We start from the raw sequence: 25312 nt of genomic DNA, 5'->3' as shown, positions 1-25312 counted from the left end.
ATGCGGAGCCGATACTCAACGTGGGTGACATCGGTGCTTCATCAATGCAGAGCCAATACTCAACATGGGTGACTCCTGAATCCATCGACACCGCACCATCGTAAGTAACCACCGCCTCACCGCCACTGTGACGTCACCTCCCCGACACAGTAAGGAACCGATGTCTCACCTCCCCTGCAACGCAGTTAGGAACCGAGGCTTCACCTCCCCTGTGGTCATAAGGAACTGACGCCAATGAAGCATCACCTCCCCAAAGCCGTGCAACGTCTTTTCTTTCATCGTTTCCAAGGTACTCTTTTTTTGGAGGTCTGCATGACTCCACGCCCGATGCCGCACACCTCGCAGTCAGTACCGTACTTTGGGATTTTTATCTGTCACAAGGTCGTAATATTTGTTGCTACAAACTTTAATTGAGGGAATAACCTATTTTTGAGGATATCTTTTTATTTATTTTTATTTTGAATGTAGCATACAAAACATTTAATGATACTTCTTCCATAAATTACACCAATTAATTACAAGAATCAAGAAACATGCTGTAGGTATAGAATACTCTTAAAAATTACACATCACATTGAGCTAGAAACGTTCCATTCTTTCCATATTCTTTTTACTTTGACCATAGAACCGACTCTCCCTGCACACATGGTTTCCCGATTAAAAATTTTATTCATTTTATGCATCCATTGGGAGAGGGTTGGGATTATTTCTGATTTCCAATTTTCCAAAATTAATGATCTTGCTACCACAGCGGCAATAAAAATAAATTGTTGTTGAGAAAATGTTAAGAGGCTCTGAGCTTCAGCTAAGCCTAAGAGAGCTGTGGAAGCCTTAAAGGGGAGATATATTGCCAATAATCTTCTTACTTCCGAAAAAATATTTTCCCAGAAGCTTGCGATTTTAGTACAAGTAAATCCCACATGTAGCCAATCTCATAGAACCTGGCAGCCTCTAAAGCAGCAAGACTTAACTGCAGGATAGATTTTATTAATTTTGGCCAGGGTAAATTAAATCTGCCATTTACTAAAAAAGGCTATCCTCCTTAAGTTAGGTGCTCTCACTGCCTTACAACTCATTTTATTAAAAAACACCATTCTGAAGATTGAGACGATAATCAGTTGATTGAGAATTTTTTTCCAAATGGGTTAGGACTTTTTGAGTGTTCTGCGTAGATTTGAGCAGCCTGTACCAATTACCAATTCCCTGAAATTTCAGTATAAAATGAGCTTTACCTAATAGAACCTTTAGAATTAACCAAATTCCTCAAACCCACACAAAACTTATTTATCTGATAGTGACTGAAAAAAAGAGACGTCTTAATGTTGTTATTAAGCGATCTAATTTCCTGCCAGGTTCTAAATCTATCATTTAAAAACAAATCCTGAAGCTTAGAGAAACCAAATTTAGCCCAGAGATTGCAAGTCCGATTGGACATGTGTAAACCGAGAGGAAGGCATTCCACTAATCTCAGTTGTGGACGTAACCAAGAGATATTAAATGTCTCCCAAATCCTCTGGAATTGAAAAGCCACTAATTTAGGACATTTATATCGCGATCTCTTTGGAAACTTCGGAATTTGTAAAAACGGTGCTAAAGAAATCTTCATTTCCCCTAACATTAACTCAAGAAAAAAAATTGAGGATATCTTAATCACTGTATTGTGGATTTTTGTCCTTTGGTCATGCTTTGGTTTAGATAAAGATTACTTTTTCTAAACTGGTGTGGTGTCCATTTTTAGTGTTTTCACTGTATTACCGTATGTGTTCACAAATGCTTTACACACTGCCTCTGAGATAAGCCTGTCTGCTCGTGCCAAGCTACCATGGGGGTGAGCTGGGGTTATTTTAGAAGTGTATCCCCCTTACCCAGACTAGAAGCAAGTGCTCCTATTTGGACAAAGGTACCTACATCTGCAAACTAGAGACCCCCATTTCTAACCGTGCCAAATCCATAATAATGCAAAAAATGCTGCAGCTGCAAAATCGTATATTTCCAGTGTTCCTGCTTAATACTGTCTGTGTGCTGCTTAAATACTTAACACAGTACCTCTAAGTTAAGCCTGACTTCTTTTGTGCCAAGCTACCAGAGGGTTAAGCACAGGTCAATTTAGTGACTTTTGTAGTTCACCCTGACAAGGATTGTGGTTGTTGGTCACCCCCTCAATCAAAAACCCAATTTCTCACAAACTCTCCTTCTGATTCTTTAGAGTGAAGAATGGCATGGCATTGCTCAATGGAACCATCTATTGTTGTATCATGCTGTGTATCAAACTCAGCTATGCGCTGGTCAAGACACAACCCTCAGAAGGCTTACAGGCTCTTTCCACCTCACCGTTCTGTGAACTGGAATATTGCCTCCATTTAAAAAGGTAGTAAATCTAGAGATCTGCACACCGGTGATAGTCAATCTGCTAATTGCTTCTACGTCAGTTGGCGTGGACAGCCTAGAAAGCAACTGACATCTGTGAGCATAGCTAGTGCTTTATATGCGACTCTGCACATCACTTCAGTGCAGAGCCACATGATGCCACCTACCAACACTCAAGGGTAGTGCCAAACATTTTCTGGATCTAGTTTGATACATGGGGAATATACAAAAGCTGAGTAATTTGCTGTTAGATAGATTATCCACCAGAAAGAGCATTACCAAAGGTAAGTAATTTGCTTGTCATGAGCTGCTTGAAACCTGTTCCAAAGGTGAACCAGGGGAGTACATATTGTTGTCAGTAAAAATCAGATAAATACTGGGTAGAACGCCATGTCGCTGTTCTCGCAGACCAGTGATGGTACTCACCCGACCCCTCTGAGTGAGTAGGAATTAATTGAGTGCCAAAGCCAGGACCACTGATTACTTCTTCCCTTGAGGTGGTGGAAAGCCTGGACAAGGGGAAACTGCTTGCTGGAGAAAGGAGAGCCTTCATTGTAGAGTAATTAGGTGCGCTGCCAGATAACTATGGAGTTGTGCAAGGGACTTGGGCCTTGACTTGCTGGAGAAGCCGAATATGCAGAAAGGGAAGAGTCTAAATACACTGGAGAGAAAAGGTGCTGTCAGTGTGCCCAGCAGGAGGATGCTATGTAGGAAAAGGGAGACTAAGGGGTCCATTAGGATGGCGGGCGGACTTTGTCCGCCCACCACCCTAACGGAGATTGGGACCGCCCGTCATAAGGGCGGGGGTCCCATTGTGGGTATTAGGATGTGCCCGTCACAGTGGCGGGCACATCCTATATGTTTTACATTGTGGCGGGCGGTGCTCTCTGCACCGCCCGCCACACTGCAAACCATATGTTGATGCTTTTCAAAATGCAAAGCGGCAGGCACCGCGCGGGGCCTGCCGCTTTGCATATGTACATGTGGGGGGGTACCATAGGTACCCCCCCATGTGCCCCCCAACAGTGGTGGCAACCTGGGGGCCCTGCAGGGGGCCCCCGCAGCAATCTCCGCTTGCCTTTCCGTGGCGGCATTGCCGCCGCGGAAAGGCCCCTACTTTGTGCCATCGTAATATGGCTGGCGGTGTTCATTGGACACCACCACCATATTAATCTATTACCGCTGCCGTCGGAAGGCGACCGCGGCGGTACAGCGGCGGACAGTCTTTCCGTCCGCCGCTGTCCCCTCCGCAATCCTAATCTGGCGGAGGGGAAAACGAGAGTGATTGTCGGGCAGATTACCTCCGCCAGGGTGGCGGTGGCCACCGCCACCCTGGCAGAGGCAATCCGCCCGACATCCTAATGGACCCCTAGCTGTACAGAAAGAACAATGAAACAAGATCTTCATACTTCTGAGGTTCAAGGGGCCCTTTAGATTGGCACTGGTGGTCAGAATGCAGGAGGAAGAGGGTGAACATCTGTGCACCAGGGGCTTAGAGGTCTTAAGTTGAAGAGCCTACTCAAAAGGGCCTGGCTCTGTGCTCCCACCTGTGAGTGAAGGGCTGGGAACATAAATGGCCAAGGCAACCTAATCGCGTTCATATTAATATTGCCAGAGGGAACGCTGATACCCTTGGGGACCTAAGTGCTATTTATTACATTTTTATGTAGTTAAATAACCATAATTGGAACTGAGAGTGACTGCCATAAGACTGCCAGGGGCAGTCAATGGGGTGGTCCAGAATGACCCTGCAAATCATGGGGTCCCAAGGCATGAAGCGCTCCTGTGAGCTTCCTTCACTACCTATTCCCTTGTCCATGATGGGAGAGCAAAAATTAGTGGTTCCTCTGCTCGGCCATAGGAAGAAAGTGCCAAATGGAGGAGGAAGCAAGGGAGACTGCATGGCTCACTGTAGCCTGCCACACGGCGATCTCAGTCCGCAGGAGATTGTGGGTCTGGAGCAAATAATCCATCAAACTAGGAGCACCATCTAAAAGAAAAGCCAACATGGGGTGCTGCATTAAAGAGTTTCTGAAACCACACAGCATCAGACGCCCTCCATGAGGCTTATAGGCCTTGTGTAACAGCCTAGTGACAATTAGGCCTTTTTGTGATGTGGGGTCATGAGAGTTTCCTTAGCAACCAATTGTAAAATGCAGAAGCATGTTAAAATATGCATTTTAAGTAAAAAATAAAATTTGGGGAAATAAGCATTTCTGGTTAAATTGCTCCTCAAATGTTCATATCCAATAGAGATTTCTAGCTGCATATTCCTTTCCTCAGAATATTCCCCAGTCATGAGATTAAATTTGATTTTTTTTGTAACCATCTCCCACCCCTGCTGGTAGGTGATGTCCTTCATCTCAGCACGGCGTTGTTTTCATAGGCCGTGCCGGATGTGAATTGCACAGTGCTACATTGGCACTATCCAGTGCACTGATCTCAGTTCCTTCTTTTCCACACCTTCAGCATGGATCCAGATCAAGCTCCCCTCTTTGACTTTTTGACAGGCTTCTTTTGAGGTTTTTTTATGTCTAGCATGCCTTTTCCAATTTATTCGAGATGTACCTGAAGAAACCCACTGGGTTCAAGAATTATGGAACCTCTCATCGACAGATGTCGGTGAGAGACCCCCACTTGGTGTGTCTGTGGTGCCTGGAGAGGGACCTCAACTCTGTGTCATGTGCGGAGTGCAACACCATGAACCCCGAGGCCATTTAGGAGCAGGCCATGAAACTCCTGACCGCACACAATGCTACTCCACGCTGTTCCACGTCCTGTTCATGTGGGAAGTCTCAGGATCGCTCCAAGAGTCGCCCACATTTGTCAGGCCTCCCAGCATTGTTACTGGACACACTCATGTCATATGTGCCCTGAGGACTAAGATCTGCCAGGCCAAAGAAAAATATGCAGCACGGAGCCTCTGTTTAAATCCCTGACTCATCAGCGGAATCTCAAGATGGCCACCGACTCGCGAGACGAGTCAGCGGTCTAGTTGACTAGCTTCTCTGCAGCTGTCAGTCCTTAGGTGAAGCGCGCGCTGTAAACCGAATGCGCACTTCACCTGAGGTATAAGGAGAGACGGTAGTGACTTGTATCAGCTCCCGACCTTGCCCCTTATCTTTTCCTTCTCCCATTTGCGTTGTGTTGCCCCTAGTGTCCGAAATAGAAGTATGACCTTTCCTTTCTTTTTCCATATCCCTTATTTTTCTCCCGTACTAAAATTCCCAGTTAGAGTTTGTGCGAAGACAAGGAGCATTCGGAGAATCAACGTACCTTGCATACTCAACGAGTCTAGTAGACAGAATTTGTGTGGCATTTGCAGAGTTCGGAGAGAAAAGAAAGAAACAAACAGATAAGTGATACTGGCGCATTTGAGAAGACGTGTGCATGATATGATAGAACTGTCATAGAGACTGTGTTCATTAACTAAGAAAGAAGTACAGATACAATTAGTGAATTTGTCGTTAATACTCACCCAGTCAGTTTCCACAGAGCATCAGTTGGGGAGAACCAAAACCTGAAAGACAAAAGAAGAAGTTAGAATAAATAATAAGTGCGACTAGTAAAACACCACTAAGGTCAGAAGATTTAACAAGAGGAATTCTTAGAAAAGAGGACCAAGTTCTAGAGAAGGTAAGAGTAGAGAGAAGAAAAGGGAGAGCATTGAAGTATCAGAGAAGATAGAGTCTAACATATATTTAATTACAGGCATTAAATCTCTGGAAGTAAGGTCCCAAAAGAAAACGAAGATATAAAACGAAGAGTAGCAATTGTCTCAGGAATTATAGGTAAGAATAGACACTACCAATAAAGATAAAGTGTAGAGAGAAAAGAAAGGAGAGTTAACCGATCTATTTCTCTTGGTGTATTAAGACTTTAAGGCTTCAATCGTTCAACAGAAAAGACAAGAGAAGCAGAAAGAATAGTTTCTGAGCAGTCTCTTCTTGTTTATTATTTTATCCAATTTCCCCCTTCCCCCTCTTAGAGTTTGCGAGGGTCAAGTTGTCTATAGTTTGCCTCGAGTATTCTGGAGGTGGAGTTGGGAAACAAGCAACTCCCTGCTCCTGTGCAAGCCGTGGTAAGAGTTCACTTTTAGTCTTTGACAGAGAGAAGTGCCCACGTATATTAACAGCACCCAAGCAGGATGGCAGAGGGTATTAACTTACAAACCTTGGGTACAGTTTTAGAGGCCATACAAAAAGAACTGATAGCCGTTAGAAAGGAAAATCAAAACCTTAAACAGGAAGTGGTAAAATCCAGGAAAGAAACAGCGGAGCTGGCTCAAAGAGTGGGACAACCATTTAGTGTGGGAAGAGAAAATTTAGGAGCTTCTGTTGAATGTTCAAATAGATTAACAACACAAGTTATACATTCTCTATCTCCAGTTATCCCTTTGGCCCCTCCCAAGCGATTTAGTGGAGATCCCCAAAAGGCTCAGATATTCCTCACACAATGTTCCCTTTAATTTATGTGTCGCCCTTCTATTTTCCCTGATGCGCAGTCTAGAGTGGCATTTGCCCTGTCATATGTAAGTGGTGACGCAGCATCGTGGTCGATGCCCTTGGTCTCCAGAGATGATCCAATCCTGCAGAATTATGACAAGTTTAAGAAAGAATTCCTAAGAATATTTGACAGGAGAAGAATATCGCAAGCGGTGAACAACGAATTACTAAAACTACGACAAGGTAACCGAGACTTAGTAGCCTATTTAGCTCAATTTAATAAGTTGGTGATAGAGACCAATTGGCCAGAAAGTAAACAAGCAGCAGTCTTTTATCGTGGATTATGAGACGAATTGAATAATGTGATGGCCCAGATACCCAACTGAACTACAGAGATATCTGAACTAGTGGATTTAGTGCTAGAAATAGATTTCCGTCAAGGAGAGAGAAAGGGTGCGAAAAGAAAAGCCTTCAAGCCAACAGTGCCTAGGTTCGATAGAGTCCGATCTGACTATAACCGAACAGTGGAGGACAACCAAGCTCTTAACCGATGCACATAGGAACCATTAGAGGTCCACTGACTAAAGAAGAAAAGGAAAAAAGAAGGGCTGGAAATCTATGTATGTATTGCGGTTTGAATGGGCATTTTGTGAGGAGTTGTCCAAAGAAACCAAAGACTTCGTTCAAGCCAAAGGAAAACTCGCAGCACCACCTGTAGGAGGAGTTGGACCGGTAGATGCTAATCAAGAATCAACTCCAAAAGAACATCAGCTGGCAAATATGCTTCAGTCCTCCTCGCCTCATTTGGTTCTGTCTATGGTGATTAAGTTTCGAAAAGTAACCGTAAATGATGTGTCTGTAATGGTGGATTCCGGGGCTACTGGAAACTTTTGTGATCTTAAGTTCGCAGCGAAGGTTGGATTACGAGCCGTCGCAAAAACTAAAAGGGAAACGGTGAGAGCAGTGGACGGCACAAATCTCTCATCTGGACCTATTGTGAGCCATACCGAACCGTTACAGATGATATCCAACGACGGACATGAAGAAGTCATCCAATTTAATTTGATAGACGCACCCCAATTTCAGCTCATTTAAGGACTTCCGTGGTTGACTGAACACAACCCCACAATCAATTGGAGCACCAGAACAATTGCAATGAATTCAGATTATTGCAAGGAAAATTGTGTGGGAAGAAAAGAAATGAATCATGAGAATAATCCAGCTCATTCATTGTGTATGTTGGGTGGGTTGGTGTGCGTCATCAATTCACAGGAAATACCTCAGGAATATCAAGACTTCGAGGGCGTTTTCAATGAAAACAAGGCAGAACAACTGCCTCCTCACCGATACTATGACTGTACAGTAAAACTGGAGCCCGGGGCCAACCTACCCTGCAGTCGAGTCTATGCGTAAACAGAAAAAGAACATAAACACCTGAAGGAATACTTAGATAAGTATTTAGCAAACGGTTTCATCCGGCTTTCCAAATCCCCGGTGTCTTCACCTCTGTTTTTCATACCTAAGAAAGAGGGTGATCTGAGAGCATGTATAGATTATCATGCAATAAACAAGATTACAAAAAAAAATTGTTACCCGCTCCCTCTTATTTCTGTTTTATTGGACCAAGTCAAAAGCGCACAAATTTACACTAAATTAAACTTGAGGAGAGCCTACCATCTGATCAGAATGAAAGAGGGCGACAAATGGAAGACTGCTTGCCGGACGAGATTCGGATTATTTGAATACCAGGTCATGCCCTATGGTCTGTGCAATGCCCTTGCGGCTTTTCAGCATTTTATTAATGACATTCTGAGGGAATATATCGATCAGTGCGCAATTGTCTACATCGATGATATCTTGATTTACTCGGATAATACACACAAACACCAAGAACAAGTGAGAGGAGTCTTGCAAAAACTTAGAGGGAATAGACTATTTGTCAAACTGGAAAAATGTGCTTTTAACTTTTCCAAGGTGGAGTTCAGGGGATTTATCCTTTCTCCAACCGGAGTGAATATGGATGAACGCAAGAGCCAGTCAGTGGTAGATTGGAAGTCCCCCACCAGTGTAAAAGTGGTGCAAAGCTTTATTGGTTTTGCAAATTTTTACAGGAGGTTCATTCAGGAATTCTCCAGAAAGATTCTGCAGCTCACAAAGTTGTTAAGAAAAGGTGCTCGTTTTGAATGGACAAAAGAAGCTGAACAGGCCTTTAAGTCGTTGAAAGAAAATTTTACTTCAGCCCGGGTACTATTACATGCTGATCCATCAGTACCATTCTACGTGGAGACGGATGCTTCCGACCAGGCTATAGGTGGTGTGTTGTGTCAAAGACACAAAGAAACTGGTCAACTACACCCAGTAGCATACAGGTCGCGAAAGTTAACGCTTGCTGAACAGAACTACACGATTACAGAGAAGGAATTGCTAGCTATTAAAGACACTTTCAAGGAGTGGCGCCACTAACTTATGGGGGCTAGACACAAAGTAACGGTCTTCACCGATCATCGAATTTTAAAATTCCTAAAATCTGCTAAGACCTTAACGCCAAGACAACTGCGTTGGTCCTTGTATTTTGCTGAGTGCGATTTTGTGATCACGTACAGACCAGGTACACAAAATGGAAAGGCGGAGGCCTTATCTAGAATTGGAACTGATTTCCAAAGATCTTTATAAGAAAATCAAAACATTATACCCCATTCTAGGATAGTCGGTGCTACTACACCTATTACCTTTGGTGAACAAATAACTCAATCCATGAGTCTGGAAGACATACAAGAATGGGTAAAAGAAGAAGGCAGAGAAATTAAGCTTCAATTACCTTACCACAAAGGAGCATTGTATATTCCAACCAAAGAATTGCAAAATCAGGTGCTATATGAGTGCCATGATAACCTGTTGGCCGGTCATAAAGGATAGACTAAGACCAAGGAATTAGTGAAAAGACATTACTGGTGGCCGTGCATGACCACAGATATAGAAAAATATTTGAAATCATGCGAAATCTGTGCTCAGGGAAAATCAGAACGGCAAGCACCAAAAGGATTGTTGCAACCTATTTCCACCCCTCCTGGTCCGTGGCACACAATCACTATGGACTTAATTGTAGATTTACCTTCCAGTCCACGCTATGATACAATATGGGTGGTAGATGCATTCACTATAATGGCACACTTTTTGGGTTTAAAAGGGGTACCAACTTCTAAACAGTTAGAAAATCATTTCAGTACTCATATAGTCAAGGTACACGGAATTCCCAAAATCATAATCTCCGATCAGGGATCCCAGTTTCTGTCCCATTTTTGGAAGGCCTTTTTGGGTGTGTTGGGAATAGAGATTAGGTATTCCACCGGTTACCACCCAGAAACTGACGGACAGACTGAGAGAGTCAATCAGGAATTAGAGCAGTATTTAAGGTTGTTTCTATTAAAGCGGGATGGAGATTGGTCAGATTATTTGTGGGCCGCAGAATTTGCACACAATAATTCTAGGAATGTCTCAACAGGTTACTCTCTGTTTTACATGAGGGTCCCAGTTTAACAGAAGGAGAAAAAGCATGGTTAAGTACAACAAATTTAAGATTGAAAGGAAATAGAAAGTTCCTACCAAGATACATCGGTCCGTATCCAATTGAAAAACAGATAAAGCCAGTAACCTATCTTCTGAAATTGCCTGTCAGAATGAAAATCCACCCAGTTTTTCATGTTTCTTTATTAAAAAAGGCATCACCAGAGTTGCGAAAGACTTCACCATCAAAACCCATCCAATTAGAGTATGGAGTAGAATTTGAAGTAAAGTGAATTTTAGACTCTAAGTTATTGAATGGGAAACTGTATTACTTGGTGGACTGGAAGGGCTACGGTCCGGAAGAACAATCATGGGAAGTGGCTTCAGATGTGCATGCTCCCCGGTTGGTGAAATCTTTTCATAAGAGGTTCCCAATGAAGCCAAATGTGAAAGGACCTCCTTTGTTGGGGGGTACTGTCAGACCTCCCAGCATTGTTACTGGACACACTCATGTCGTATGTGCCCTGAGGACTAAGATCTGCCGGGCCAAAGATAAATATGCAGCACGGAGCCTCTGTTGGAAATCCCTGACTCATCAGCAGAATCTCAAGATGGCCGCCAACTTGCGAGACGAGTCAGCGGTCTAGTTGACTAGCTTCTCTGCAGCTGTCAGTCCTTAGGTGAAGCGTGCGCTGTAAACCGAATGCGCAATTCACCTGAGGTATAAGGAGAGACGGTAGTGACTTGTAGCAGCTCCCGACCTTGCCCCTTATCTTTTCCTTCTCCCATTTGCGTCTCGTTGCGCCTAGTGTCCGAAATAGAAGTCAGACCTTTCCTTTCTTTTTCCCTTCCCCTTATTTTTCTCCAGTACCAAAATTCCCAGTCAGAGTTCGTGTGAAGAAAAGGAGCATTCGGAGAATCAACGTACCTTGCATACTCGACGAGTCTAGTAGACGGAATTCGTGTGGCAACTACAGAGTTCGGAGAGAAAAGAAGGAAACAAACAGAAAAGTGATTCTGGCGCATTTGAGAAGACGTGTGCATGATATGATAGAACTGTCATAGAGACTATGTTCATTAACTAAGAAAGAAGTATTCAGATACAATTAGTGAATTTGTCGTTAATACTTACCCAGTCAGTTTCTACAGAGCATCAGTTGGGGAGAACCAAAACATGAAAGACAAAAGAAGAAGTTAGAATAAATGATAAGTGCGACTAGTAAAACACCACTAAGGTCAGAAGATTTAACAAGAGGAATTCTTAGAAAAGAGGACCAAGTTCTAGAGAAGGTAAGAGTAGAGAGAAGAAAAGGGAGAGCATTGAAGTATCAGAGAAGATAGAGTCTAACATATATTTAATTACAGGCATTAAATCTCTGTAAGTATGGTCCCAAAAGAAAACGAAGATATAAAACGAAGAGTAGCACTAGTCTCAGGAATTATAGGTAAGAATAGACACCACCAATAAAGATAGGTTAGAGTGTAGAGAGAAAAGAAAGGAGAGTTAACCAATCTATTTTTCTAGGTGTATTAGGACTTCAAGGCTTCAATCATTCAACAGAAAATACAAGAGAAGCAGAAAGAATAGTTCCTGAGCAGTCGCTTCTTGTTTATTATTTTATCCAATTTCCCCCTTCCCCCTCTTAGAGTTCTTGAGGGTCAAGTTGTCTATAGTTGGCCTTGAGTATTCTGGAGGTGGAGTCGGGAAACAAGCAACTCCCTGCTCCTGTGCAAGCCGTGGTAAGAGTTCACTTTTAGTCTTTGACAACGTTGCTCCTCTTCACACTCCTGGAGTTCCTCAGATAAGTCCCATAAGAAGAAGTCCAAGAAGTCATGTAGGAACATGTAGAAGGGATCTGAGGATCCCTATGCCTACACTGACCCCTCAACAGAGTCCATTGCCGAGGACAAGTGTTATGAAGACTAGGCTGATGCCAGGGGTCTGGACACTTTACCAGACATTAGCCTCTTCTCTTCTCCCCCAGTGACAATGGAGGACCACTTTCACAATGGTCCCGGACCATCAGCTGCCGACTATTCAAGTCAAGCCCAGTGTATTGACGGAGGTGCTTCAACTGTGGGTGTTTCAATCAGAACCATTACTACCTTTCAGTGAAGCCCTCACTGATGTCCTGCTAGGGTCCTGTAAAGGCACTACTGTGCACAGGACCATTGCTTGACACCATCGTCCTGCTCCCAGGGACACAGCATTTCTCTCCCACCCCACCCCTGAAAGGCTGGTGTTCCAGGCCTCAACTTCCCAGATCAATCCTGGTGCATTCCCTACCCCACTGTCGGAAAGGGATTCAAGGAGGTTGGATTCGCTCTGTAAGAGGAATTCCTGTTCTGTCAGCTTGGCACTGCCGTCCATGAACCCCACGTGCTAATTTATGATGGTATTGTCATACTGTGTGGAATACTGTTGTGCAAGTGCTGCCTATTGTTTCTGGTGAGGCCCAAACTATACTCTACCAAGCTACTGCTGACAGGGGAGACACAGCAAAGTTCAAAATCAGATGCGGCTTGTAAACAACTGACTCACTGTGTACTAAAGTACACCAGGGCCCGCTCTGAGTCTTCATTTTAGTTTCACATTTTAGCTTGACATCTTTTTCTAATGGTGACTTTTTACATGTTCTACACTTACATGATGATGTTTTGAGAAACTATTGTATATGCAGTTAATTTCTTACTAAGAATTACTATCACGTTGTTTGTTCCCTCTGTCGAAGGCTAGGCACGTAGAACACAATGCCCTTGTATTTGGTTGTCCGGTTACAGATGGCTCTAAGGCTCCAGGCAAACCAACACATCAGCTCTGCACCTATGTGATTGAAATGATGCATTTATTATATAAACAGCCTCTGAGCTACATTCGGCAGAGGAGGACTTCTGCTAGGATTGTCCTGGAACGCAATGCACTGTGACTGAGATGTAGCCCTGCTGCTTCTAACCTTTATCCTGTAAAGGAGGAAAGACTGCTGTTCATCAGATCGGTGTCCTGGCAAAGCATACCCAGGTATGAGGGTTAGTCTATCCCACTGGATCTAGCAGGGGGTCCTCTTTACTCTCACTATGCTCTTGATAGTATAGGTAGTATTAGTTAAGAATAAATCACACAGTAAAATTATCATGGTTTAATTGTTATCTTTTTCACCATTCTCGTAAAGGTGGTTACAATGCTTTGTTTGATCTGCCTAATATTCGCAGCTCATTTTTTTTAGGTCTTGCCTGAGCCAGCGCATGCGCTACACTGGAAAGACATTTAGTGAGTGGGCTTTAAAAAGCCGACCACAGCTTTTTGTGTGGCCTAGAGCGTGCTGTTACGTTCACAGTTACGAGAGAGGCACCATCTGGCTTTCCTCTCTCGTCATTGCTCATTAAGTGCATCGCTCGCGGGCACCCTTACAGCCCGCGATCACTTTCACTTTGACGGCCGCATTTCTTTCACGGCCACGCAGCCAATGCTTGTTAAAATATTTCACACGCTACTGTAACACTCTCGGCCCCTTCCTTGCCGTCCCATCTCCCTCCCCCACCCCTCTTCCGCTGCCATACATCAGTAATCACTAGCCCCCAACAAACAAGGTAGCATCAGCACAATGAAGCTAATCTGTGGGTGATTCAAGTGAGTTGGGGGGGTGAAGGTGTTTGTGTACAGAGGCAAGTTACTGCTGTTCTTAACACTCAAAAGTGCTCCACCTCCCTCCCCCGCTGCTTCACTCTATTCAGCAGCCGGGGTGCCACATATGTGTCCACCCAGGACGCTATCCGAGCAAGGGGCGGCCCAGCCTCTTCACCACCCTGGAACATCTTAATGATATGAGCCTGCCCCCCAAAGCCCTTCTCTTCATAACTTCGCCTTTTGAGGCAAACCCTTCGCAGACATCTCAAGAAAATTATTACAGCCCGAGGCGCGGGCCCAAGAGACAGGCGTGCTCATCACAGCCATGTCTGCTCATAAGATGCTGTTATTAGCAGCAGCTTTCACTGGGCACGAGGCTGCACGCGCTCCAAGGTAAACGGAGCAATTACTGCACAAGGGACAATTTCACTTCTGATCTGTGGGCACTTCGCATTAAAATTCAACAATTACTCGAAGCCCGCCCGCAGGATCTATCTGGGTCCAATCAGAGAGCGGAGGACTCTTACAGAAGATATTTTAAGTAGTGTTTGCTTTGCAACAAAATCAGTTTGAATTATTAAGCTTAAACTGTATTTATAAATATTGCAGCTGGCTGCTGCTCATGACGTATGCGTATTGCTGGATTTTCCAAACATCTGGCTAAGTAATATGGCAATGTTGGGTTGAGATGTAAGGCGTGACAATGTACAGACCTCTCAGTAAATTACTCAGGAGACTTGAGGCGATGTCTGCTGCCAAATACATTATAATTATATGGTCAAGCCTTGTTGTGACTGCGTGATTGGTAAGTCTGAGATGTTCTTATCATGCTGCTCGTCTGTGATTGGTCAGCATTCGAGATGTTTCTCCTGTACTGTCTCACTGACTCTTCGGCCTTCGAGGGGCTTATCTGGCCGTGTAACGGTGATTGGTCATCATCGGGAGGACGTATCTAACCCTGCTAGGGATGTGATTGGTGAATCATCAAGGTTATGAGAATGTCTAGTGATTGGTCTGGCTCAGGGGTTGTGTCCTGCCACATGTTTGTGAGAAGGCAACTTTCGAGATGCTAGTTGTGACTTGTTTGTGCTATTGCACAGCTTCCTAAATGCTGATCTGTGATTGCACCTTTCAAAATGCTTGTCTTGCACATTGACTCTTGATTGGTCAATCCAGGTGTTCTTTAAATGCTGTATCACAGCTGTCAAACCAACTTTGGTGGAGTGAAGCAATCATAGGCCACCCTTAAAGAAATCCACAAATACATATTTTGAACCCAATTCATAAAGAGCATTGTCACGGTCCAGATTGTACTCCATTTCTCAAACCACAAAGATCTATTTGTAAATATACACGCAGTAGTAGTCGGGCATGCACATGACTGCAGACATTTCGCTTCACATCTCTGGACTCATTTGTTGCTCATTTCACTTTGATGTTGTATGATAAAAATACAATTTTCTTGAGGCTAGGTGTTTCACCTCACTTACCCCATTTCCGCTCCCGACTGTGGATCATTCAGGAAAGGAAATACCGGAAAGTGGAAACAGGGCCGGACCCCAATCAAGCCCCGAAAATGTTGACGGGCCGGCCTCTCTGCTAGTTTTTTTTAGTGGAGGCCGATATAGCAGCACTGCTGAAAAAACGGGCACCAATAACAACAAGCATTGGCATAGCCAATAGGTCTCGCCTTTGGGACCTTATAAGTGTTTAGCCATGCAACAGTTAATGTTGTTGCACCGAGGATATTGTGCTGTATAGCTACATACTTATGAGGTCCCAAAGGCAAAACCTGTTGGCTATGCCAATGCTTGTTATACAATATGATTGTTTCAATAAATGTTTGGAAAGCCATATTCGTATCTTTCTTGCGTTTTCTGTTTCCATGCAAAAATAATGATGAAACTGTAGATCTTTTTCAACTATTTCCTTAGGAAATAAGAGTGGTCATGTTCGAGTTTGCTGATCCCATCTGGTACCATGGTGAGGTTAGGGGTCCAGATGGGGCACTGTGAGCTAGCTTGAACATGAGCCAACATATTCTGAAGTTTGTTGGCCAGTTACACAGCCCTACTTAATTCATAGGAACAGTATAACATGGCGCCACCAACGTTCTAGGTCAGGTACTTATTTAATGGGTCTCATGAGTAGTTCTTGCATGTGACCAAGGTCCCCTTTTACCTTTATGTAGAGATTTCCATGGTGTTAGGGATTAACCCTATTTGTGTCTGAAGGTTGTTCAAGCGTGAACCTTTAAAAGGATCATCACACTATACTATAGGATTTTCCTTTCTTTGAATATTATTAATTAAATATGGCACTAGCAGTTAACATTCCCACTTATTGTAGACATGATATTACAGCTTTATTACTGCACACAGGTTCCCTGTTGAGGGGAACATCCTTTTCAACGTGGATGTTACCCCGCAGTGCTTTTACGACGCGTCCTTTACAACGCAAGTCGTAACCACGACTTGCGCTGGAGGGCGCTAAAGGATAAAGAATAGTATATTTACTATTCCAACACCTTCCCTACTATCCACGGTGACTGGTGTTAGAATAGTAAATTATACTATTCACTATCCGCGCCCAACAACACAAGTCATTGTGACGACTTGCGTTGTTAAAGACGCGTTGTAAAGGCACACGTTGAAACGGTACGCGTTGTACCGTCATACATCCCCTGTTGGGGGTGGAGATGTTACTTTCATGGTTGAGGCACAAGAAGCATTTAAATATGAAGCATTTTTTTTCTGGGTTACCTTACCTGCATTTGAGGCTAACACACAAACATTTCCCACATACACTGAAGCAGCTGTTACACCTGTATGTATACCTTATGAAGATTTGGAAATACCATTAACATAGCAGCAACATTAGAATTGGTTCCAAGGTTCCGTCTCATATCCATTAAACAATGTAAGACTGGGTTCCTCAGCAAAGATGGGGCAACTTGGCCAGTCCTAGCCACATATACACCGTACCCAAACTTAGCACCATTAAATGTTGCAGACCTCCGTGCTCTGTACACAGGTCTATTTAGCTAGATAGGGTGCTAAACTGAGGCACTGCTAGAGGTTGCGAAGTTAGGCTCCTGGCAAAACCGAGATCCTTTGAGCAGGGTTGAAAACCAGAAATCTATGGGTAAGAAGGGTACAATCCATTCCCCTGGAGGGCAGAGTATTCAATTAAGTCAGTCTTGGCAAGAGGATGAGGTTATTGTGCAGAGTATCTCGGGAGAGGGTACAGCACCAAACACAGCATATATTCGGAAGGGGTGACTATGCAAAACAGAGCCCACCTGGAAGGCGGGCACTAAAAGGGTATCTGTGGTTGGCAGGACACTTAACACAGCATGTATTGGGAAAGGGGGATATGAAACAGAGCAACAATAGGGGGCAGGGTACCACCAGAACCACTTGAGGAACGGGAGCATGGGTACCAGCCCGAGCCTCTTAGTTGGGAAAGAATACTGAATCTGCTGGGTACCCTCTGGGGGCAGGCTGCCTAACTGCCTCCCATGTGGGCACACTGCCGGTCTCAATTTCTTTAAGCGCATCTTGTAATTTTGTGGACTGTTAAAAGGTGGAGGCACCTTGAAGAAGTCAGTGCATGTCTGTTTCTATGAAAAGCACCTGCCTGCTTAGCATCTGGCTCTCAAGAACAGCTCCTCCTGCAGGGAAACCCAAATCACTGCTTAAGGCTGTTTCAATGAGACACACCTGCATCCTCAGTATCTTGCTGTCAGAAACATCACCCCCTGCAGGGAAACCTGAGTCACTGCATGTCTGTTTCTATGACAAGCACTTCTACCTTTTTAGCATAATGCACTCTAACAGCTCCTTTGCTATGGAAGCCAGAAATGCTTGATGAAAGTATGTCTGAGAAGTGCCTACCCCCTTAAAATCTTTCTCTCAAAAACAGCGATTCCTTTATGGAAGCATGAGTTGCCACGTACAACTGTGTCCCTAAGAGGCACCTCTAGCTTCTTAATATTCTGCTCTTAAAAAACTCCTCTGGTATGGAAGCCTGATTCGATTTTGGAAAAAGGGGGTGGTGATGGACAGAGTTTCTGAATGATGCAGAATACTCTTACCAAGTCAAGAGATCATGGTTTTAATCCATCACCTGTTTTTTAGCTCATTGCACCATCCCAGCTCAGAACCTGGCTATATGCAAATTAGTCTGTTACTGTCCCAGTGCATGATGGGAACAGGGCAAACCAAACTACCAAGCCAATTCTTATACTGGGAAGGAGACAAGCTTCCGGGGACCGGTTTCTGGCATCACAGCCTTCGTCGGCCCGGCTTGCTTGAATCCTGATGGTGCAATGCGCAAGGGACTCACGTCTGAGTATACCCTCCCACACATAGTGTGGATAAAATCGATTTTGGAAAAAGGGGGTGGTGATGGAAGCCTGATTCACCACTTGTCTGTTTCTATTACAATCACATCCTTAGCATCCTGCTCTCAAGAACAGCTCCTCCTGCAGGGAAAGGTAGGTTACTGCATGTTTCTATTTCTATGAGTCGCACCTACCTCCTCAGCATATTGCTCCCAAAGACGGTCACTTCATCACTGTCCACCGAGCCCATCTCCATGTTCTCATCGTAGTTGAGAGGAGCCCATACTTTTTTAATCTCATATACCACTGGCACTTACATCACATAATACTTTCTGGGACCTGATTTACAAAATGGGAAATCTGAGGGTGTGTAATCACAAGCACTTTTTGTAAATTACTAAATCCAAGTAACAATCCATAAAGTTTTTCTGTATTGTTAAATTGGATAGATAGTGGTAGGAGTTTCAGGGGGCACCTCTAAGGTCCCCACTGGGTGCTTGTCTTAATATATTCACTACTGGCATCAGTATGGACTTATGAAGAAAAGGTGTTCATATCTAACACCAAAGGTTTCAGTAAAGCTATCATGTAGCTGGGGAACTCATAATGACCAGTGCCTAGTACATTTACTTAAGATGGCTCCCCTGTCCACTTGTACTATCTAGTTATCTATTATACTAGACATCACAGGGCCATATCTGCTTATGTAGATCTGTTCTCATATGTAAAACAATGCACACTGCCTTAAGGCTATGAAGCCTGCTGGAGAGGTGATTAACATATGTGTCTGTGGGCATAATACTTTTGAAATCAAAAGAGCTCGGTTAGATTTGCACAGCAGGTGTCTTATGGCATTGGCTGTGTGTGAGTAACATTTTTATTTGTGAACAATATTGTATTTTAAGAAAAATGGTGCATTGTGTATTTTAAGCTACAAGCTAAATTGTATAATATAATGTTCTGTATGGAAAGGCAGTAACAATGTTTTGTAATGTTCACCCTGAAGTATTTTTTTTTTAATAGTGCATTGTGTATTTTAGGAGGCAAACCAAAATGTATCATATGTTCCTTATTCAAAGACAGTAAGTATACTGTACCATAATGAAAGTGAGTATAAAATGTGCATAAAGAAGTAAGATGTTAAAGATTTTTTTTGTAAAAAAAAAGGCTCTGAATTTTTTTTATTTTTAGTGTAGTTGTTAAAATTTGTCATTTTGCGAGGGGATGTTATTCAATGGCCCTTTCCTGTGTTTTTTGTTGTTGAAAAACAAAGTAAACAACTGTAATTGTTTGAAATAAAGAAATATGTTTCTGAAAGCCAACATATGTAGTTTAATTACAGGAAGACATTTTATTAGGATGTTCTGTTGTAGTGTTTTATCTAGGAAACCTGAATCGATATTCCTATTTTATGCCCTTGTCCGGTTATAATCAATAATATCCATACAACGGCATAATAATCATATCCATAATTCAGTCGTAGCACATGCTGTCACATTAAGCAAGGCTACTTCTCCGGCCCCCTAGTAAGCACACCGAGTTCTCTAAACAAAACCAAGCCTCCAGCAACCTGGGAAATCCCCCTTGCTTTTGTTTTGATTTCGTCCTAGAACTCCTGTAAAGCACTGTAAGAACGGCCAGTTCTTAGTGACATCTATATTGACGTCTTATGTCCAACCTTACGTCAAACCCAGGCACCTTTCAGGTATAAATATACCAACGTTGCCTTAAGCAAACACACGGTGGTGATTCTGGAGCAGAGCAGCTATCTACTTGCCCGAAAGCCCAGCTGATGCGAGAGCCCACGGACGCTGCCCCTCCTCTTTGACACGCCGAGAAATCCAGCTCCGGCGTTTCCAGCCTACCCTTGTGGGTTGCTGGGATATCGAGTCCTGAGAGAGAGATACCAGACCTCCTGCTTTCTATTACCCAGGTATGGAACTGACTAAACCCTTACAGAGAATTCTTGAGTCAGATTCTTGGCAAAACAAACTTAAGTTAAACTGCTACTTCCTTAAACCTTCCCACGTATTAGGCTTAGGTCAGGTACACCAGGGTAGGCGTATTTAGAAGCACCAGTTGAGTACGATTAGTCAATGTATATATGTATGTATATATTTTATCTATTTTAAAGTATCATATGGCTAAGAAACCATATCAATGCTTTTACAGTATTATTTTATAATCCTCCTTTTACTGTACGCACTTTACTTTACCATGTGTATGAGGGAGAAGACAGCTCAATAAATAACACCTTTTTATTGAAAACGCCCGTCTCTCTTTTCTCTGCATTCTGGTGAAACTAAGTACGCACATTTGACTGAGTGAAATAGCTGTCTTTTGTTTTCACCCGACTCTAGAGATATACTCTTATTCTGGGAGAGCAAAGTTGTCATGTTTTATGGTTGTCAGAAGCTAATCCCTTCTTGTCTATCCAGGGAGGTTAAACTCCTCCTCGTTTATTCGAGAAAGTTTCTAGTGACCTCTGAGCTAGCTGGCAAACCTTAAGTCTAATATAGTCAGTAGAGACCTAGATAACCTGAGTCATACGTCTACACTGCTGAATATATTATTCCAATGCGCAGAGCCTATTGGGAATATAGGAACTACACTACATGGCGCCCAACATTTGGTAAGGCGATAAATCTAACGCAAGACGTTAGAGTAACTCAGTCGTGCTTTTTCACACAGACCCTTTTTCCCATAAATACTCCAAAAGACGTCTGGAGTGGGTAAAAGGTTAAAATCTGCCGGAACTTAGTAGGAAGAGATTTCTATGTATAGTTTTTGGTTTAGTCAACGTTGAAGGATACAGTGTTCCAAAAATATTGTGCACCTAATCTTTGTTTCCTTGAAACCTGATCTGCAACAAAAACCTTTCTGTCAGTAAAAATGTCAGAAAATGAAGAAGAAAGGGAGACAGCTAGAATAGCAGCTCGACTCCTAGAGGAAGACACAAGTCTCCTACAGACCGACCCGAATGCTATACTAATTCCGGTCAACATAAGAAAAACTATAGCTCTTAAACTTATAGAGAATGGACTAACTTCGAGAGGTGGTATAGTCGTATTCGTAATTGAGGCACATGAATATCGGCAGACAGAGGTATTCTATTCATGGATAAACTTTCCAGCAGCAAACGCTGTCACACACGAATTCCACTATTACAAAATAGAGGAACTTCCGGATGAATACACTCCTTTCGAGGAGGTGGAAATCCCATTAAAATACCAAGAGCACCTGCTCTGGTTTAAAGGCGCCCTAAAACACAATAATCACATCACCAGGCTCGGTCCACTAGGTAGACCAGGAGCAACATGGCCGGTTCTAGCCAGCTACACACCACATCCCGACATCGAAAAAATGTCAGTACCAGAACTTTTAGCACAGCTAAAACAACTGATTAAAATACATAGACAATTAGTCCAATATGTAATGCGGACTTCAACAGTCCAACCAGCTATTAACATTCCACAGCTGACCCCTCATCAGGGGAACACAAACAAAATTACACCACAGAACATATAATCATGTCTGGGTAAAGTACCAATAAAACAGGAACAAATTCCATTCTGGTTAGCACAAAAAATCACTCAAATAGAGGCAGTATTTCCGGATACTACCCCTACTGAGAAACACAGAATTCTGACTATCTGTCTTCCAATGGGGATCGCACCACATGTAGAGGACTGTGACACTTGGGGCACAGTCTTTGCTTCCATTTACACAAAAACACATGGTGTTCCGTCCATGGCGGTTATACCCGATGTGCTAAGACAGATTCCAAATGAATACGGTCCAGAACCTGCTTTAACTCTGGGTATGAAATTACTGAAAGACTTCAAGCAGGTCTCGGCTATATTATTAGCCAACATAAAATGAGAAGCAGCATCTGTGGCGATCCGCCAGAAACTGAAAGAAACAGATATAGCAGAACAGCCATTTGAACTTGCCAGAATCATAGAAAAATCCTATGAAGAACTAGGAAGAGATAGTTTGGGTGGGAAACCAGTAAAACCCCAACTAACTGAAAATCCTGAAAAAATATTTATTAAAATATTATATATTAAATAATCTAAACACTCCAAAAAAGAGCTGGGATGGAAATAAACAATCCTCTCCCAAAGAAAAAAGATTCCAGTCCAGAGGAAGGTCTCCTCGATGGAGAGAAAGATCTCCGGACCAAGGACACAAATCTCCCCAGAGGGAGCCCTCTGAGAAAAGATAATACCTTGGAAATAGGGATAATCTAAAGAAACCTGATAGATATCAAGATATTGATACACGTCCCTCTCGATCTTTTCAGACTTCCTCGCAGAAATCGGAAAGAAGAGGACGGCCAGAACAAAGGGAAGAGCACGTCAAGTCCAAAGACAAAGAACCTGCTCATCAAAGTAAAAAATTACAATTTCCAAGAAAGAAGGTAGCCAGCATTAAAATAGTCAAACATGCCGAGGATACTGAGGACACAGCTGAAAAACGGAGAGTGGGCCCAGACAGTGCTAGACAGCGCAGCAGAAGTGACCATAGCTCACAAGATCCTGATGAATCATCTGGAGACAGTGGACACGAATGAATACATTCAAGTGGAAACTGCAGACAGCAGAGTTAGCAAACCTCATAAAATATACGAGATAACATTACGTATAGAGGGAGATAAGACTAGGAAAGTAAGGGGTCTATTTTGGGATAACCTTTCCAAAGGCTATGACATCCTTCTAGCTGAAAAAGACTGGCCACCAGAGTTTGTCAGGGAGTGCCCTCATGGCGAGGAAATGATTATGCCTGCCTTCTCAAATCACATTCCAATTCATAAAAAATATACACTTGCAAGAAAGTGGGCAGTAGCCCAAGCTCCTGCTTTATATAAAAATCATGTAGGATGGGATGAGGACTCTCCTCCTCACAAAATCCAATTAAAATGTCAACCAACTGCACAAAGGCAGTACCCAATTAAGGAAGAAGCTAAAAAACAGGTCAGGGAGATCTTAGATCAACTTGAGTACCAGGGGGTGATTGAAACACGCACCTCACAAATGAACAATCCTTTGTTTCCTGTCTCCAAGCCAGACGATTCATATCGTCTAGTTTTGGACTACAGACACCTTAACTCATGTTGCAAGACATTTGCAGTACAAAACTCACACAGTGCAGCACTAATGAATAACATCGTGCGCAAAAAATACAAAACAACATTAGACATCTCTAATGGATTCTTTTGTCAAAACATTGCACCTGAAAGCAGGTATTTGACCGCTTTCTCAATAATGGGCTCGCAGAAAAATTTCTGGCGACTCCCACAGGGGTTCAAGAATAGCCTAGGATTATTCTCAGCAAGAGTAACAGAGTTACTACAAATGTATGATGATGAGGCATTATCCTATGTCGATGACATCTATCTAACAGATGATGACTTGGATACTCACTTGAAAAGAGTGAACACCATAATACTTGGGTTCGCAGCAGAGGGTTACAAATTCAACTTTAAAAAGTCACAAATTGCCCATCTAACTGTCCTGTTTTTAGGATATGAATTATCAAGTGAAGGCAAAAGCCTAGCAGACAATTTCTTAGAGAAGTGTGCTGTACTCCAAGCACCAAAAACGCTGAGGAACTTACAATCAATACTAGGTTTCCTGAATTTCGGAAGAACATACATTCTGAATTATGCAGAGAGGGTTAAACCTCTCTATGAATTAATAAAAGCAGATTTTAAGCCAATCAATTGGACTCAAAAACACACAGAAATTTTGAGATCATTGCAAACAGACATTTTAGCAAAAACAAAATTGCAAACTCGCGATAATACACGCAACCTTGTAATCCGAGTCATCCCAGGAAGATGCGGATTCACGTATCTGACCTCTAATGAGGGAGAAAAGGTACCAATAGCATACAAATCACACTTGTACTCACAGGCTGAAAAAACATTCAGTCTTGCGAAAGATTTTGTAAATGCGGTTCAAACAGCTGTAGCAAAAGAAAGAGCCCAAGCCCAAGGCAGACGAATTACTGTTTTAACAGCAGAATCAGCCTTCAAGGCATTAACAAGCCCATGTAATTTAACTACGGTGGCATTAGATCCAAAATGGATACAATGGGAAAATTCTCTTGCTACTGAAAAAGTGAAATACTATTTTGACCCGGAAATGAAAAAATTGAAATATCTAATGTATGAAAAAGAATATCCTCTGCCTAACGACATTCTGCTCCTACAACAGTACACTTGTGTAATATACACAAACAGTTATGCAGAACCCTCAGTTTGGGGAAAACAAGCTTATAACGCTACGTGCGAGGTTGTCAAATGCCGGTGGCGCAAAGGTAAATTAAGACCACTGGTAACAATGTCACAATCTGTAAAAGACAATTCAGGTCAACAAACTGAATTAATAGCTTTAAAAATGGCGCTCGACATTGCCGATCGCGAATTCCCGACACTAATAGTGTGCGATTCGCATTCCTGCGTCAAATCATACAATAATGACTTGCAGAAATGGGTTCAAAACGGTTACAAAGATGACACAGGTACCACAATTAAGCAAACATTGCTTTGGGAACAAGTAGTTCTTGTAAAGAAAGAACTACAAAAGACTCACGTGATACATACACTGAGTCATCAGCGTGATGGCGTTCACGCTGCAGGGAATTCATTGGCTGAAACAGCCACAGCGGAAGCAACTAAACCGGCTTCCGTAGCCACAAAAATGCGTTCAGAAAAATACATAGACAGGGAAACCGTGCTGGCGGTAAAAACATCTTCAAAAGGCGACTGTGCAGCATTACCCGTGAACTATCCACTCAATTATACATACATAATCGATGCAAACTCCGTTCCTTTTGCTCGAATCCCTGGAGTGGGGGATAGAGTAATTCCAAACACGAACAGGAGAGTCTTGCTAATAGCAGACGCACACATGGGTGAAGGTCTAGGGCACCGAAAGATCAAGGAATCTCTGAAGGAATTACAATCAGAATACTGGTGGCCGGGAATGAGCGTAGATAATCACAAATTTGCAAAAAATT

Source organism: Lissotriton helveticus, chromosome 3_1 (assembly GCF_964261635.1).
Source record: "Lissotriton helveticus chromosome 3_1, aLisHel1.1, whole genome shotgun sequence".
In the NCBI taxonomy this organism is placed as follows: domain Eukaryota; kingdom Metazoa; phylum Chordata; class Amphibia; order Caudata; family Salamandridae; genus Lissotriton; species Lissotriton helveticus.
The sequence above is the reverse complement of the archived record's forward strand: the minus strand, read 5'-3'. Positions refer to the sequence as shown.